General features: G+C 35.2%; 1 protein-coding gene across 3 annotated transcripts in view; it reads right to left on the bottom strand.

The window, feature by feature from the left end:
* LOC149086631 (CD151 antigen-like) overlaps positions 1-16518 on the bottom strand; it is a 138995-nt gene that overhangs the window by 56903 nt on the left and 65574 nt on the right. The window contains exon 1 of one of the 3 annotated variants that reach the window (XM_089231026.1): positions 14767-15041. The exons of 1 other annotated variant lie outside the window; for it this stretch is intronic. The gene's annotated coding sequence lies outside the window, so the exon portion shown is untranslated. Of the gene's footprint in view, positions 1-14766; positions 15042-16518 lie in introns of those variants that run through there. One more of the 3 variants, XM_089231028.1, reaches the window with a different exon arrangement.

Below are 16518 nucleotides of genomic sequence, written 5' to 3'. Positions count from 1 at the left end.
ACTTGAATTACATTTCAATTCGCCGCGAGTTCCAGTAACCCTTTATTTTCCGCTCATTTGGAATTTTCAGGTCGTTTCATTGATTGGTGATTTTGCTGACAAATGGCAACTTTTTTGGTGACCATTGACGATGTTATATATTTTGCCGTAGCCTATTTCAGATCATTGTTTTTTTCGCGGAGCGGTGACCCTGACAAGGGTTTTTTTTATTTAAATATCCTTTTTGTTAAACAGCTCTGGGGAGCCGGCGGAGCTCGCGGATAAGCATTGAATAGGGAAGAGGGGTGCCTCGGGTGGGAAAAGTTTGAGAACCCTTAGCTTACACGCTCAGGTCAGGCAAAATAGCTGGGGGGGGGGGGAGATGTCAGGGACGAAACGTGCTGGGGCGAAATGTCGGAAGCAAATTTCGATAATTTACGCTGAAGTAAATAAATAGCTTCTTCTATTTCGTATATATATATATATAAATTGCAAAGTTCTCTATATCTATTTTAATTCATGTAAATCCTATAGAATGAAATGATATCCTGAACTGATTTAAGACATAAGTAAATATATTTCTATTATCTAAAGAGATAAAAAATAAGGGGGTTTAAAGCTAATAAAAACGGCTGAAAATAATAGAAAAATTTGCTTGTTTTATTTAAACGATTTTACATAAACCTATCGAAATGAGCTCACAAATTACTTGCTCCATTTCTTTGATTATTGACCCTGTGCGTATTGTGCAACCTCTTACCTTGAAGTATTTTTAAATATGCATAGAATACTCTGCATTCAAAAAATTATTTGGGTTGTTAAGATACGAGAGGTTAGAAATAAAAGGTTTTACTGCATGCTTGAAGATTACAGTTGAAATCAAAAATAATGATAAAGTGAAACTATTAAAAATAATGCGAACACATAAAAATATCAAATTAATATTGCGAGCTGCTCATTTCTCCACTGATTTACAATAGCGATACTATTTTTTTCCTATTTATTTTCAATAATGTTATAAATAAATTATAATGTTAACCACGATCATCATTGGAACGAAAGAAATATGAGCAGAGATTATGTGTTGCTTTCGTCTATGAATTTAACGATAATCCTCAGTAATATTAAATATAAGAGTGTACGTACGTATCAAAAGAAAAAAAAAAAGAAGTTTTATTGCAACTGCGCAGACGTAGTAAACTATTTTACCGAGACCGATATTCTAGTATAAACAACGGGCGTCATTATATTGTATTTGCAGTTGGGGAACGTCGAAACGAAAGTGTCAGAGGATGCATTATTCTCCCTTTTCAAGGGTTTTAATACTATTTTTGGTAGAAACAGAAATGCTACTGGTTAATGGCAGTGAGATGAAAATAAAATATAATTCCCCCCCCCCCCCCCCCCCCTAAGAATAATGATAGCAACGTCTGAATAGAAAGGGCGTCATCATCAAAAGGATTCCACGTCGCAAAATTTTAGGAGAAGTTTCTTCAGTACCCTTAATTGTATATCGTGATACGAACGTCCCACGACGTTTTGTGGGCTCGGCCTTTATCCATTTTATAGGGATGTTTTGATTCCCTCACAAAATGAGTTGACCTCTCTGGTATAGAGAATAATTTTATTTTCTAACTGCAGTACATCATACGCTTTCGTCGTGTCCCCATGATAAGTAGGCTGATATACCCTTTATTTTTCTTGTATATATCGTACTACTCATTTCAAGATTTTTTTCTTTTGAGCCGTATTTTCGGTAGATTATCATTCCAGTCGCGAACGTATTAAAACCTATAATAAAAGTCAATTTCTTTGAAGCATTTATTGCTCTCATGAAATGAGAAAAAAAAAAAAAATCTTCGGACGTCCGTTTTTATTAAGTATTTACGTCCGCAGTTCTACTTAGAGCTTCAGCACGACATAAAAATTATGCGTGTGTTCGGTTCGGAGGCTCGTCCCAAATAGTTTTTCCCGAGTTTATGAACTGCTTCATTCCTTAGTAGCACTTTGAAGCGATCTACTCTTAGTGAATGAGTATTTTTCATGATCAGGAACTCAAATGCATTTCTCCTGCTCTTATATTTTATGCATAGTAATTAAGTTCAGAATAATTTTTAAATGCCTTTATGTTTCTTGTTTTCCCTGTCCATTATAATAAAGTTTTTAGTGGTTTAACCCTTTAATTAGCAAGCATTGAATTATCCAGAGGAGAAAAATTTTGAGGGGTTATATTAAGCAAATGAGGGGTACCCTGAATGCCATTACATGACACACACATATGGGATGTTCCCTATAATTCATATAAATACCACACTGTATTTATATGATTTGCATAGATTTGAATAGTTTAAAAATTTATTTATTGTTTGCCAATTGACTTTTCTATCATTGTTGAACAATGCACAGCAATATGTCTCCTCCACACATGGTATTTGCCTGTAAAATGCAAGGGTCAAAAATCATCCCTGCTTGGCTTGTAAAAAAAAATAGGAGCCGTGTACCTTTGATCCATTCTGCTGGTAATTATAGGAACTTTATTACGAGTAAAAAATCGAATGTTTATAGGAGTTGCTTAGAAGCATCAGTGGCAAAACGAGCTCAAAATATAAAATGCGTTTGCTAAAAAATATAAGAAAACCATGTGGCTTTTTAGAGCAACATTGCCAAATAAAGAGCTTTAAACGCTTTTAAAAATACACGAAATTTAAAACCCTAGTATAACCTATCGTTGGAAAACTTGAATTCATCGAGTAATATTATGAAATAATAGTTTTGTGGAAATAGTTGGAATATTAGACTATATTGATAGTATGCCATATGTATATAGATTTTGGTTAGTTAGATTATAACACATCCCAGTTATTTATCACAACAAATACGATACGAATAACATTTATTGAAATTGATTTCACAACAGGCAAAGTAAAATGGATTTCGATTTATTTCTTCACTATTTAAGGGGGTTCGTGCACGATCTGGACTTCCCATGTTTTCCTATAGGAAAAATCATTCATCTTTAAGGAACATTTGAAAAGTTTCTATTCACTTTTAGACACTTTTATATTTGTTTGAAGAGAGCTTTTAGGATTTTGATTCACGGTTATTTTTTTCCCCGAACATAAAGTTCAACAACATTCAACTTTTTCAAAAATCACCAAAATTTACCCACATTTTCTGCCATGAAATTGATTGAAATAACTTTAGTAGAAAATTACCCCGTTAAAGCAGCATGTAAAATTACAGTATGGAGGGACGTACGAAATTTCAAAACAGTTGAACAAGTAGCGTTAGAAAAAATGTTCATTATCTGAAAAAACAGTATTTTAATAGAAAACCTTAGCATAGATAATGCTTGCCCACATATTATAGCAAACAACATTTTAAAAATACTTTCGGTATGGGTAAGAATTCGAAAATACTGGTAAACATTTCTGATAAGTGGAAAGAAAATGATAGTTTTGATATTGTGGGAGAAAAATGTCTGAAAAGAGTGTAGTGTAATTGGAAAATTCTTCCATCAAACCTCAAGAGAAATAAAGAGGTATAGCATACAATTTTCAACATGAATCCATATTTTCATTTTACGTCATATTAATCATATTCATTGTGAACTGAAATTTTTCTTGTACAATGTATTTTTTGTACAATCTTTGATTTGGGGGGAGGGTTATATAGAATCAAAGATTGAATGTATAAGCGGTCCTCGAGCGGGGGGGGGGGGAGGGGTGGAATCACTGGCAGAATGTGTAGGGAACGGGGGGGGGTTGAATGTCCACCTCCTCCTTTCCGCCTATGGCAATAATACAGTATTTTCAATGAACGGGGGAGAGGGTTAAGGCCCTATCAACCCCTCCTCCCCCCCGTCTGTAATCACCTATGATTGAATAACAACAATATTTATGATGAATTTTTTTTAATCACACAGACCTATGTTATATAGCAGCCACATCATTGAACTTTCGTGGTGTATGCATTTTTACATTGTTTTTAATACTTCTTGTGATCACAGACCATTAGCAAAAACTCTAATTGGAAATCACATTAAATTAACGTAATGAGTAGGTACGAAATCTATCTTCTATATATATAAAATTGATTTTCTGTGTGTGTATGTTCTCTATACAAATCTACAATTTTAGATCGATCGTCGCCAAATTTTGCATATATACCAAATGGGACCAGACTTGAACGATAGGCTACTTTAAAATTTCGTCAGAGAAGGGCAAATGCCCCAAATGGGCAAAAAACTGTCCGGCAACAATGGTTTTTGGGCCTCAACAATCACTTTCCGAACGTTTACTTTGGTTACCGTGGTTCCCTAGCGATGAGTTTCAGACGTGTTTATGTCTTTACAATGGTTTGTCACTTCTTTAATGCTGTCAGTTATGTATAATATTTTATGCCTTTATAATGGTTTGCCACTTTATTCAATCCTCCCAGTAATGAGAGCTTTTTGAATAGACACCATCATCAGCATCACTTTGAGGGTAAGGCAAAGGATGATGCCCCATAGAAATCAGTGTTAAAATTGCCGATTTTACTGTAGAAATGCTGAAATTTTGTGGAGTTTTCTGTCACATACATAATTTTAAAAATTGTATTGAATTCTAGATTTCTGAAATATTGAGTTCGATTAGAGATATACGAAGCCCAGGAGATCAAATATGAAGTAATTAGCCGGACCTACTTTTGAGTTGGACATTCATGCAATAACATTGATTTCAACTTTTTATTTATATCTTCTCAAGCAAAAATTAATGTCTCCGTATTGTCTTTTGATATTCAACTGCATAAATTCATAGTTTAGGATGTTTTAAAATTAATTATGGGCCCGTAAAGTACATCGAAGAAATTCCACAGCTTCAATTAAGCATTTTTGAAAGCTGAAACAGGCAGATGGAGAACTTAAAGTTCGGGGGGGGGGATCGAAATACCTAGCACCCCTTAAAAAAGAAAAATATATATATTCGTTTCTATGTTCCTTTAAATCTAGATTTGTTTATTTCATGAAGTCGCGCAGGAAGTCGCCATAGTGGTCAACTTAGACACGGTTTGCCTCAAAGAAAGAGGGAGATATCACGTGATCCAAAAAAGCCTCATTGAAGAAAACCCGGGCAACGCCGGGTAATAGGATAAAATAGGAAATATCGACGAAGGATCAGGACCCACAAGCTCTTCATAGAGAAATATAATCCTTTTAATAACCCAAGGAGGAGCAAAACAGTCATTGGCCAACAAGTTCACCTTACAGATTACCCAATTAAATTAATCAGAGTGCATTGTTCCCCAATTATCTCTTAACGCTAACATTTTCAGTGCCAAGAGCCATAGCTAAATTGGTTCAAAACCAAGCATATATAGAATCCATAGTGTGAAGTTAATCACTAAATCCATGAGAAAAAACACATTGAAAAAAAAAACGGTAACAAAAAATAATTTACTCCACCAAATTGCAGCGAAAGAAAACAAAAATAATTCAAAACATACATCTGTTTATTGACTAGGTAAACACCAAAGCAAGTGCGGCAAATACTATTTTTTATGAACATAAATAAACATTCAGACATAAAATGGTTACAAACGGAGACAGAAAGAGGAGGTAAAACGGCAAACAAGACTTGATTGCAACTCTGAAGTATCGAAGTGTGTGGTACAGAGATGAAGACATGATAGAATAGAGAGAAAGAGAGAGAAATAAGAGTTTTTGCAATTTTCTTTTCGACAAGTTTTGGTTTTTCGTACCATGCAGCAGGTAGGCAGGCAAAGCGTCCTTCAACCGACAAACCAAACATTTACTCACAAGGGGGATTCAAAAAGCAGGTAAGACGCCCGCCGAATTCTTATGTTTGCATTTCCTACACAACACATCTCAATTTCTTCTTTTTTTTCCGATTCCTATAGGTAAAAAAAAAAAAGGAATAAGCTTCTGAATCAAGGTCTTCCGAACCGAGTTATTGACCGTCGATCACCAAAGCGAACGGAGGCTTTTTTTTTTTGGTTATACTCTTCAATGATTCACGAGATGCGGGAATAATAACAATAAAAAACAATATCCCCTTTAACTATGTCAATGCCAAGTGAGAGCCCCATGGATCGGTCTGAGATGATATGTGTGAATAGGAATTGGATACGCGGAGGGAGAGAAATAATATATACAGACGAACCTCGTTTATACGTCACTCAGTTATACGACTTTAACATTTATACGACGTTTGGCTTCGGTCGAAATTGGTTCATATACATTTTAACGTTAGAATAATTCATTTATTCGACGTAAAACCTCAATTATTCCGCGTTTTCACTTCGGCTCGAACTCTAAATCTTTTGAAACACGCCATTTATATCCATCAAATGCTCACGATTTCTGCTGAAACAGTACTTCTTGCATATTGTCACCGCGAAAGCCGTAAATTTTAAGGTGATTGTTGACATATACGAAAATAGCTACTGAGTTGGCGGATGACCATTTAGAGTGGACGCATAGGCGATTTGTTCACTGTTTCTTTCCGACAATACACAGACGCGGCGAGCCCCAAAGAATGGGTTTTAATTGTTTAAAGACGGCCATATGTCCTTCCAGAATTTTTTTCTGCCAATGTTTTCAGTGTCAACCTCAGTGTTATGAATTAAAGTCCATTGTAAGCATTTGGAGGGTGCAGATCAGCCAATAAGAGATATATACGGTACACATGCACACAGTATCAGTGCTTTTCGATCATTTCCAGTGAAATTTCTTTCGTTGCTGTGTTTGCTTGCTGACTGTGTCAAAATGTTTATATATATACGCGCTAATGCTTTTTTTTTTAATCTTCAAAGAAATACTATATGAATAATCGAGGTATAAGAGCAAAAGTAATATGTTTTCCGAATTTTATTTCTTTAAGCGAATTGAAATGTGATTTTAAAATTCAATTTTTTTCCCTTCGAGTATGATTTAACTGATTTTTATAACAGAGCTGGAGGTACAATAAAACACATTGAATTTTATAGTACAGGGTGAAAGATTTTTATAAGACCGGTCCGAGATGAATTTGCCAATAATTCCGAGTATATGTATGTACGTAACCACTAGTATTAGAACATATTAATCTATGAGTTTTTTAGAATGGAATAGCAGAATAATTTGCGAATGGCGCAAACAGGAAGCAGCATATGCGATGCTAAGTTCAAGGACACAAGCCCCCAAGATCCCCAGACCTCAAAAGCCTTGATTTCTGTTTATGGGGGAGTTCTGAAAAACAGGGTGTACACATTCAACATTGAAGGACCGGATACACCCTTCTTCAAATCTCAGAGAGGTATTGAAGCATTTCTAAAGGATTGGTGTTTACCAGAGTGTTCACAATCAAACCTCACCCTCACACATTACAAAATTTGAAGAATAACATTCCTGCCGTGATCAGGACAATCACCAAAGGGACACTGCAATACATCACTGAGAACATAGATATAACCCTTATATCAGTTAATGTTATGTCTATAGGTATATAGTTAAATATATGAGGGTTTCACAACCGTAGTAGACGAAGTCCATTTATCTTTATTATGGATAATAACACCTTAAAGTTTTTGGCAGACAATTAATTCTGTTCAAGTGATATAAAGGAATTAAATATGTCAAAGTTCAATTAAAACTATCATTTTTTAGTGACCTGCTTTTACAAAAACTTTAAGGTGTTAATATCCATGACAAAGATAAATGGACTTGGTCTACTATGGTTGTGAATCCCTCATATCTCTACGGCTGAGAATATGGAATATCAAGTGGCCGCGTGCCTTCAAGAAGAAGACGGCTCCCAATTTCAACACCAGCTCTAACAGCAATGAATGGTACTCGAACATACAGTACACAATCTAAGGTTAGTTATACAGTCGAATCCGGTAGTATCGAACTCCAAGGGACTGAAGAAATCACTTCGTTATATAGGAATTTACGATTTTACGAATTTTAACATTCGTTAAAAAAAAAAAATTCGTTGCCGTGGGATTTTATACTAAGGAAAAAATTACTTATTTACCTTCTCGATAATAAAAAGAATGAAGTTAAATGTCAAAAATAATTCAGAGCAACGCAAATCAATGAGGCATTAAAATTTTTTTGGATTAGTTTTACGTACTTAACATATTTGAGGCAAATAAACCGCATTTTTTCCGTACAAGTATTGCGGAAAAGCCGAGAAAACAAATTCCTTTAAAGTATACGCGCGAAAAATGCTTGAAACCGTGTTAAGAAAATTCACCGACATCAGTTAGCGCAATCGGCCTGTTACTGAAGCTACTTCACCAAACATCAACTCTGGCCATAACGGGTAGGGTTGGAAATGAAAAAAGGCACCATCTATCTCGTTAGGAAAATATCTTGTCTATATTCTTCCCTGGGTTTGAACTTCGGACCGTGGCGACAACCTTTACGGTGGTAAACGAGCATCTTATCACCACGCCACTCGGTCGATCGCTCGGTCACTCATTAGTTCTTTAGGTACTTACTCACTAGGCCGCTCACTTTGTCGTGCACTCGCTAGACTCATCACTCATTCTATCATAAACTCTCTAGATTGCTCACACTGTTATACACTCACTCATCTAGATTCTCACTCAACAACTAGGCCGCTTATTCTATCACTAATTCACCAGGTTGCTCACTCTGTCACACGCACTCAATTACCTAGGCCCTTCACTTACTGACTAGGTTGCTCACTCTGTAACACACTCAATCACTTGGTCACTCTCTTACTTACTAGGTCACTCATTCTGTCACTCGCTCACTCACTAGATCACTCATTCTGTCACTCTCTCACTCACTAGATCACTCATTCTGTCACTCGCTCACTCACTAGATCACTCATTCTGTCACTCGCGCACTCACCAACACTCACTAGATCACTCAGTCCACCACTGTCTCACTCACCAACACTCACTAGATCACTCAGTCCACCACTGTCTCACTCACCAACACTCACTAGATCACTCAGTCCACCACTGTCTCACTCACCAACACTCACTCACTAGGTCGCTCACTCTGTCACTCGCTCACTCACCAACGCTATATATATCACTTGTTGGTCGGTAAATTTTCTTAGCGTTGAATTTTCATAGCAGTGAAGCTCATAATTATATGTATGATATCTTTTGTGATGCATCTCATTTTTTGCCTGTTCACGAATTACTCTGTACAGTATTTTATTTGTCTGTTGTGAGGGCGGGGGGGGGGTGGGGGTTATTGTTATAAACTCTCTCAACTTTGCGACTTCCACATTTATACGACGTTTCGACCCGGCTTCTCAAACGTCGTATAAATGAGGTTCCACTTTAGTGGGAAATCGGAGAGAAAGAAAAAAGTGCGTGTTAATGTATACCTGCCTCGTCAACCCGTCAAATATGAGTCGTGTGTTTCTTTAGTAAGAACAAAAATAAAAGATGGCCGTTGTTGGTGTTGGAGGATTGCATTATGATGGTCTGAAAGAATATAAGACATACAGAGAGAGAGAGAAAGAAAAGAAAAATCTCTGCTTGGAGGCCGCATTACCTGGAGGTGATGCCTCTTCAGACATTTCCTTGTCGAGTCTCGTATTTCTGAGCAGCGTGAAACTATAATGCGTTTATTTTTATTCGGTGGAAAAGAAATATGAGGTCATAGTACAAGACCTTTATTACCATATATATTTTTTTTTTGTTCAATGAGTCCTTGTACTGTATGGATTCGATCGGGAAACGGAGGAGGGAATGTTCGAGTCGTGACCGCGCGCATCTACTGTGAAAGGGTAATTGCAGCTTCTGTTATGATTGTCCAAAAACATGATTGCCATGTCAGGGATTAGATAGTTATTTTGCTGTCATGTTAATCAAGCTACTTAGTACAAATCTAAATTTTTAATTCGGGTGTTTACTTTCCATTTCCTTCTCGGACTGGAATAAGCTTTGGGTTTGGTTGATGTTTCGTGTCTCTGTTAAGGTAATTTTTTTAGGATTATAGCAATTTTTCTCTTTATGTCTGCAAAAAAGAATTTTTTTAACCTATATTCACAATATATAAATTATAAGCTCGAAATATGTTCTAGAGGAGAATGTTTTCTTTGGAATAATACAGCAGAATTAGTGTTAGAAACGATAGAGTATTGGAATATTATTCAGTATTCATCCGTTCATTTACCTTAAAAGCTTTTATTTAGAATTACTTTCGGGAAATTTTTATAAAATACTTTTCTATACATAGCACAACGAAACCTCGCTATAACGATATTCGATACAACGATAAATCCCTACCCTTCCACAACGATACTTTTTCAACTCTTGTTTGGAATTGCCTTTAGTCTAATGTTAAACTCCTCTCGATACACAACCATATCCTTCACTACGATAAACCCCACATCTATAATTATATTTTTTGAGGATGTTTCGAAACCGCTCTCAACATAACGGTATATTTTATATTTCCCCCCCCCTCAAAACCACCTTCAGTATATTTTTAAATTCCTCGCCAGTTTTTGTACTTGCGAGTGTGCTTAGTAACTTCGGCATTTTGCACTTATATATATTATATCTATATATATTATATATTATATATTATATCTATTTATATCTTAAGTCTATGATGCACCCTCATAAAGTGTTAAGATGCGGTGAAGCTACTTTCTGGGTAGTACTCCCCAGTGTTATGCAGTGAACTATACTCTACAGGGTGTAACAAATTACAACAACAAAAAACAACAGGGTGATGGATAAATGAATTTTATCCATCAACTAATTAGCAATCTGCTACGAATGGATACTTTAAATGCAATTTATGGGGAAAAGAGGGGCACTACCAACGCTATCCCAAGAGAGATGCCAACAACAGCGTAAATTTGACGGCACCCGATGATAAAAATGCTACCATTCGAGATAATGACAACCCCTCTGCAACGATAGTTTTTCTTTGTTCACAGAGTATCGTGTTATATCGAGGTTTCACAACATTTGAATTGAATTATATTTTTCGAGATGGATAATGACAGAATTGTCTCGTCTTGCGGGATGTCTATAATCCGTTACTCACACTGGATTAGCAAGTTTTATAACTTAATGATGATATATTGAAAGACACTTCTTTGCAGAAACTGATTTTTACATTGAAAAATGAGAAAAATATTTGTTAGAACATGTGAAAATGCTATGAAAAAAAGTTTAAATTACCAAAAGTTTTCACAAATAAAAAAAAGAACCACATTTTTCTATAGGTTTAATTTGAATGAAATGACAGATCAAAATGAAATATATTTTTTCAAATGCAAAAAAAAGTTTAATATATTAGTTTTTTTTCTCATAAATTAATTACAGCAGTCACAGCAATGTTTTCTTTTTGTACCATTCATTTTGAATCACCCTTTCTCAAAATCTTTTCATTTTCAAATATCGTAATCTTTTGTATGCAGTAAACATTCTTGTTCAATGTGTTTCGAATTTAAGCAAGATGCATTGAATGAAATGTGATATAAAATTAACCTAATTCAATTCAACTCCGATTACTTTTATCCTAAATGAAGCTTATCTGCAGATAGCCTTTACTCGATAGCCTTTTATAAGAAGTTATGAAGGTTTACTCTATAGATTCCAAATAACTTACGAAGAAGTTCCATTTCAACAAATTTTCTCAAATTACAACTTCAAACAGGAATAAACTTGTTTATTTGAATTCAAAGTAGAAATAGACTTTCTCTGTTCAAACATTCATGTTCATTTACAGTTCTGTTATAAATTAAATTTTCAAGTTCTAGTATCAATTTCTCCTTCATTTTGAGATTTTATAAAATATATATTCTTTATTCAATTACGTTCACTTAAATAAATACGAGTTTGGATTGAAATATAACTGAATAAAATTAAATCGGGAAGTATTTCTACTGTGCTCATCCTGTAGTGCGTATTCTGTACAGAGTGTGCATTCTCGTTGAAATACGAGTTCATCATCGACAAAAATCCACTTCAAATAATCTTTGCATGTTCTTGCACTTGAAATAATGAAATAATCGAAATACTATTTTCTTTACTTTCGGAAGCCTTAAATAGATTTTGGAATGAAATAATGAATTTTTGCCGACTAATCATGTAAGAAATTTCACATTAATCATGTATCTTCTTGCCATTATAAAGTAACTGCGTATGTGCAAAAGGTTTTTTAAACGTTTGTTACAGCAGTTTGAAGATAAGAATTCAGAATCGCCTTTGAGATCATATTCTTCCCATTTTATATTTTGAATCTGGTGGTAAAAAGCAAAGATTAGATTAAGATTAATTAAAGATTAGATTAAGATTAATTAAAGATTAGATTAAGATTAATTAAAGATTAGATTAAGATTAATTAAAGATTAGATTAAGATTAATTAAATATTGGATTAAGATTAATTTTTAGCTGTTCCAATCAAAGAACAACTCTTTGTTTGTTGTACAGCATGTGTGGCTGTAATTTCGCTTATTTGTTAAAATGTTTTGTTTGCATTTCTATTTAACTTTACCTTGAAGTTTGAAATGTGATTTTTTTTTACTACAGTTTTAATCATGAAAAAGGTAGCTATATATGTACATATATATACAGCTATATATATATATATATATATATATATTTGGAAATTATTATTGCTTCGATACATTTATTTTATGAGGGATTTTTGAGGCTTTGCACGTCTTCAGTACGGCCCTATATAAGCAGTGTGATTCGAAACAAATTTTTTTTTAATGATTTTTCTAGCTTTCAATACGTGTCATTAACTATGAAAAAAAAAATTATCAGAGAGCTCGAAAAAAATGAAATTGAGCATTTAAGGGCCAACCTTTCACGTTATGATAAACGTGAAGAGATAAATTAATCACAGCACTCACAAGAATGAGCCAATTTTGTACCAATCATTTTTGGTACATTCATCATTAGTACAAACACGAGGTTTGCACCAATAATTTTGAATTACCAAGATGTTTTCATTTTCAAGTATCGTTATCTTTTGTATGCAGTAAACATTCTCATTCAATATGTTTCGAATTTAAACAAGATGCATTGAATGAAATGTGATATAAAATCAATCTAATTTAATTCAAATGATTACTTTCATCTTGAAAGCTTTTATACAGATTTTAATTCGATATTTTTCGTAACAATTTATGAAGGTTGTCTCTAAAAGGATTCCAAATCACTCATGAAGTTTTAATTCCACAAATTTTCACAAATTATAACTTCAGACACAAATATATGCTTGTTTATTTGAATTCGAAACAGAAATAGGATCACGTTGCTCAAACATTTATTTTCATTTGCACAATTCCTGTTATAAATTATAGTTTTGTCGAGTTCTATATATAGTTTCAAATTTTGTCGTTTTTTTCTTGAGATTTCATAAAGATTTTTTTACTCAATTACTTTTCATAAAATAAATACGATATAATACAATACAATATAATACAATATTAGAATTGAAATATAGCTGAATAAAATGGAATCAGGAGATTTTACCGCTCACCCTAGGGTAGGTGCAGGGTGTTCCACCAATTCGTGAATAGTCACCTGGTCTCCCACGGGACTCGAACGCAGACTCACTTGTATACCGGGGGCAAGCATGCTACCATCTTCACCACTGGAGACACGACTCTCTGCCTTCCTTATTTCACGCATTGTGGCATGAGACGCTGAAGTGGAGGCAGTAGTAGCCTCTCTTAACTTCAGCAAATGGCCCCCATGTAGGACGGTAGGGATAGAGATAGACGGCTTTTTCTTAGTCCAGTATATCAAGGAAACAGATATTTTCTGCATTTCATGCCGTGCTCAAAGAAAAGAAAGAAGTGCCTCACGCCATAATGCATGAAATAACGCAGGGTCGTGTCTCCAGTAGCGTAGATGGCAGCATGCTTGCCCGGTATGCAAGAGGGCCTGGGTTCGAGTCCCGGCGGAGACCAGAGGCCTTTCCTTTCAGAGTTCACCTCGGTATAAAATCCAGAAGATATATGTTTCCTTGATATATCGGGTTGAGAAAAAGCCGTCTATCAATTTGTGACTATTTAAAAAATTCATTAAATTTGGAGGAATTGCTATATTTGACACTGCGGTTTTTGCAAAAAAATTATTTTCTCAAAAGAAATTTCTTTTTTTTCATACAGGAAAGAAAATTTAGTTCATATTTTTGTCGGTAGAGGTGCAGAGAAACCAGTCCGGCAGAAGTGATTGGACTTGTGAACCATTCTTCAATATCTTCTGTGTCTGAAACGCTCGTAAAGGTTCATAGTAATATAAAACAACTTTACCAAGACTGCTTTATTCACCAATATCATCACAACGAAAACCTTGTGTGAGCTCCAGTAACAAGAAAATTCACAAATGAACTGTTAGTCATACACCCTTCATTTCATAGGAGTCTGATGTGCGTATTTCCAGTGATTTGCTTCTCCCTCTATTGACAAAAATTTGAACTATTTGTTTTTTCTGTACCGAAAAAGATCTCCGTGAGAATAACTTTTTGGCTAACCATGTTCGAATATACTTATTCCTTCAATTTTTATGAATTTTTTACGAATGAACTATTTACGAATTTATGGGACACCCTGTATTCCGATAGCACTGAAGTACGAGTTCACAGGCGAAAATCAACTTCAAATAATCTTTTAATGTTTGTGGATGCACTTGAAATAATCCAAAAGCTATTTTTTTTTACTTCCTCAAGACCTAAATAATTTTTGCAATGAAATAATGGGATTCGCTGCACATTTGGCAAATCATGATAGAAATCAGGAAAAATCGATATTCCCATAACAAAATCGATACGTTACCGAAATATGTCCAGTTGAACACGGAATAGTCCTGGTAGAGCATTCAAAAGCATATGCAGATAGAGGCAAAGGCTGACGTTATCGGTTTTTTTCTGTCCATTAGAGGGTATTCGGTATCACGTATCTAATGAATCATCCATAAGACGACGGACGCCACGTGTGCCACACGTAGCAGTTCCTCATCATCGTGTTTCCTCTGGTTTTAGTGAATCATGTTATAATAACCGTACGCGTACGAAAGCTGCCTATTTCACATTCTGATGAAGATCTTTCTCTCGTTAGCGACTCAACACCCGGAAGTTTCAGAACTAGTTTTTTTTTTTGGTCCAGGATGGCAAGACCCGAAGCCAAGAGGAAAAAGGTCAAGGTCGTATTTATGACATCCCATGACCCCAGGAGCCTACTTATGTAAGATGCTGTTATTGGTTGATCAGCTTATTGCGTGTCTTGGCATTAGGGCGTCTTATGCATCTAATAAAGGTGCAAAAAAAAAGTCTCTTCGTAGAAATACGAATTTTCAACAGCTTGTCATTTTCACTTTTACTTACTATCAAGTCATTCTTCTGGAAATATTATTGAAAGTTATTCATGAGTTGGTGTATAAAAGATAATATTCAGTTAAAAATTTGAAATACTACTACGTTCAGAAAAAGTTCAGAGATTTATTTTTTTTATTACGAAAGAGTGAATACAGATAGAACCTGCTTATTTGGTGTTTACTTCAACGCATAACTATCCTATGCAGTTATGCATCTTTGCCATTGTTCATAAAAAGATATAAATACGGATTGAAGCCTCATTTTGCTACATCCTCCAGTGCTCTCGTCGCTGCTCGCTGCACTTCCACGGAATCTGAGAATAGTTGCCTTATATCCGAGGAAAATGTCGCATGGGGGAAAGATCGGGAGAATAACTTGGTTGTGAAAGTATCGGAATGTAATGTTTTTTCACAGAAAATCTGACACCGGGCGGGACCTGTGAGTCCTTAAACGTCTGCATGATTCGGTGAGACGCAAGTGACCAGATCTTTGGAAGGCCAAGTCGTGGGGGAGCTCCATCACGACAATGCACTGGTTCACAGGTCACAAAGAGTTAGAGCTACTCTGGAATAAAAGTATAAAAATGAGAAAGATAATTTTTTTTTTTTTTCAGGTTAAGGGGGAGGGTTTCGAATCTTCATCCCTCGAGCTAAGATTGGTGTTTTCTCACATTTACACCCGAATAATAAACTAACGCCTTTCTTAAGAAAGTCCTGCGTATACTCTAGTACCTCATTTACAAAAAATCCAGGAAAAAATATTTTGCTCAACCATACCGTATTTGTGCTACCGGACTTCGCACTTTCTTTCTTCGCACTGCACTTCAGAAAAATTGTTCAAGCTTATGTTATTATAATTGTTGAATCATATTATGAAATTGTTCATAAACTTACGGACAACGCTCCTTTTCCTCATTTGTGCTGTTCTTTCCCAACTTTCCTCCGATTTATGAATTGAACTATCTCTGCGAGTCGGATATATTCCACTTAGAAATGCATTAATTTTTCTTGTTGGTCTCAGATGAGACAGGGCAACGACTTCCTAATTATAGGTTTTTGAAGATAGGTTGTCCGTATGAAAAGTTAAGTTTTTATTTTAATAACTATACAAACCCTTGCAACACAAGTGACGTATTGTGGGTGAGCACGTGCTCCCCTCCCATATGCCCCCCCCCTTTTACGTACCCACTATGACCACGTTCCCACCGATTTTG

The sequence above is a fragment of the Pholcus phalangioides genome, unplaced genomic scaffold, assembly GCF_987345545.1.
Source record: "Pholcus phalangioides strain wild (caught in Gottingen) unplaced genomic scaffold, Ppha-v1.0 ptg000004l_1, whole genome shotgun sequence".
Taxonomy (NCBI): domain Eukaryota; kingdom Metazoa; phylum Arthropoda; class Arachnida; order Araneae; family Pholcidae; genus Pholcus; species Pholcus phalangioides.
Note: the sequence above shows the minus strand (reverse complement) of the source record. Positions and strands in the feature narration are given on the sequence as shown.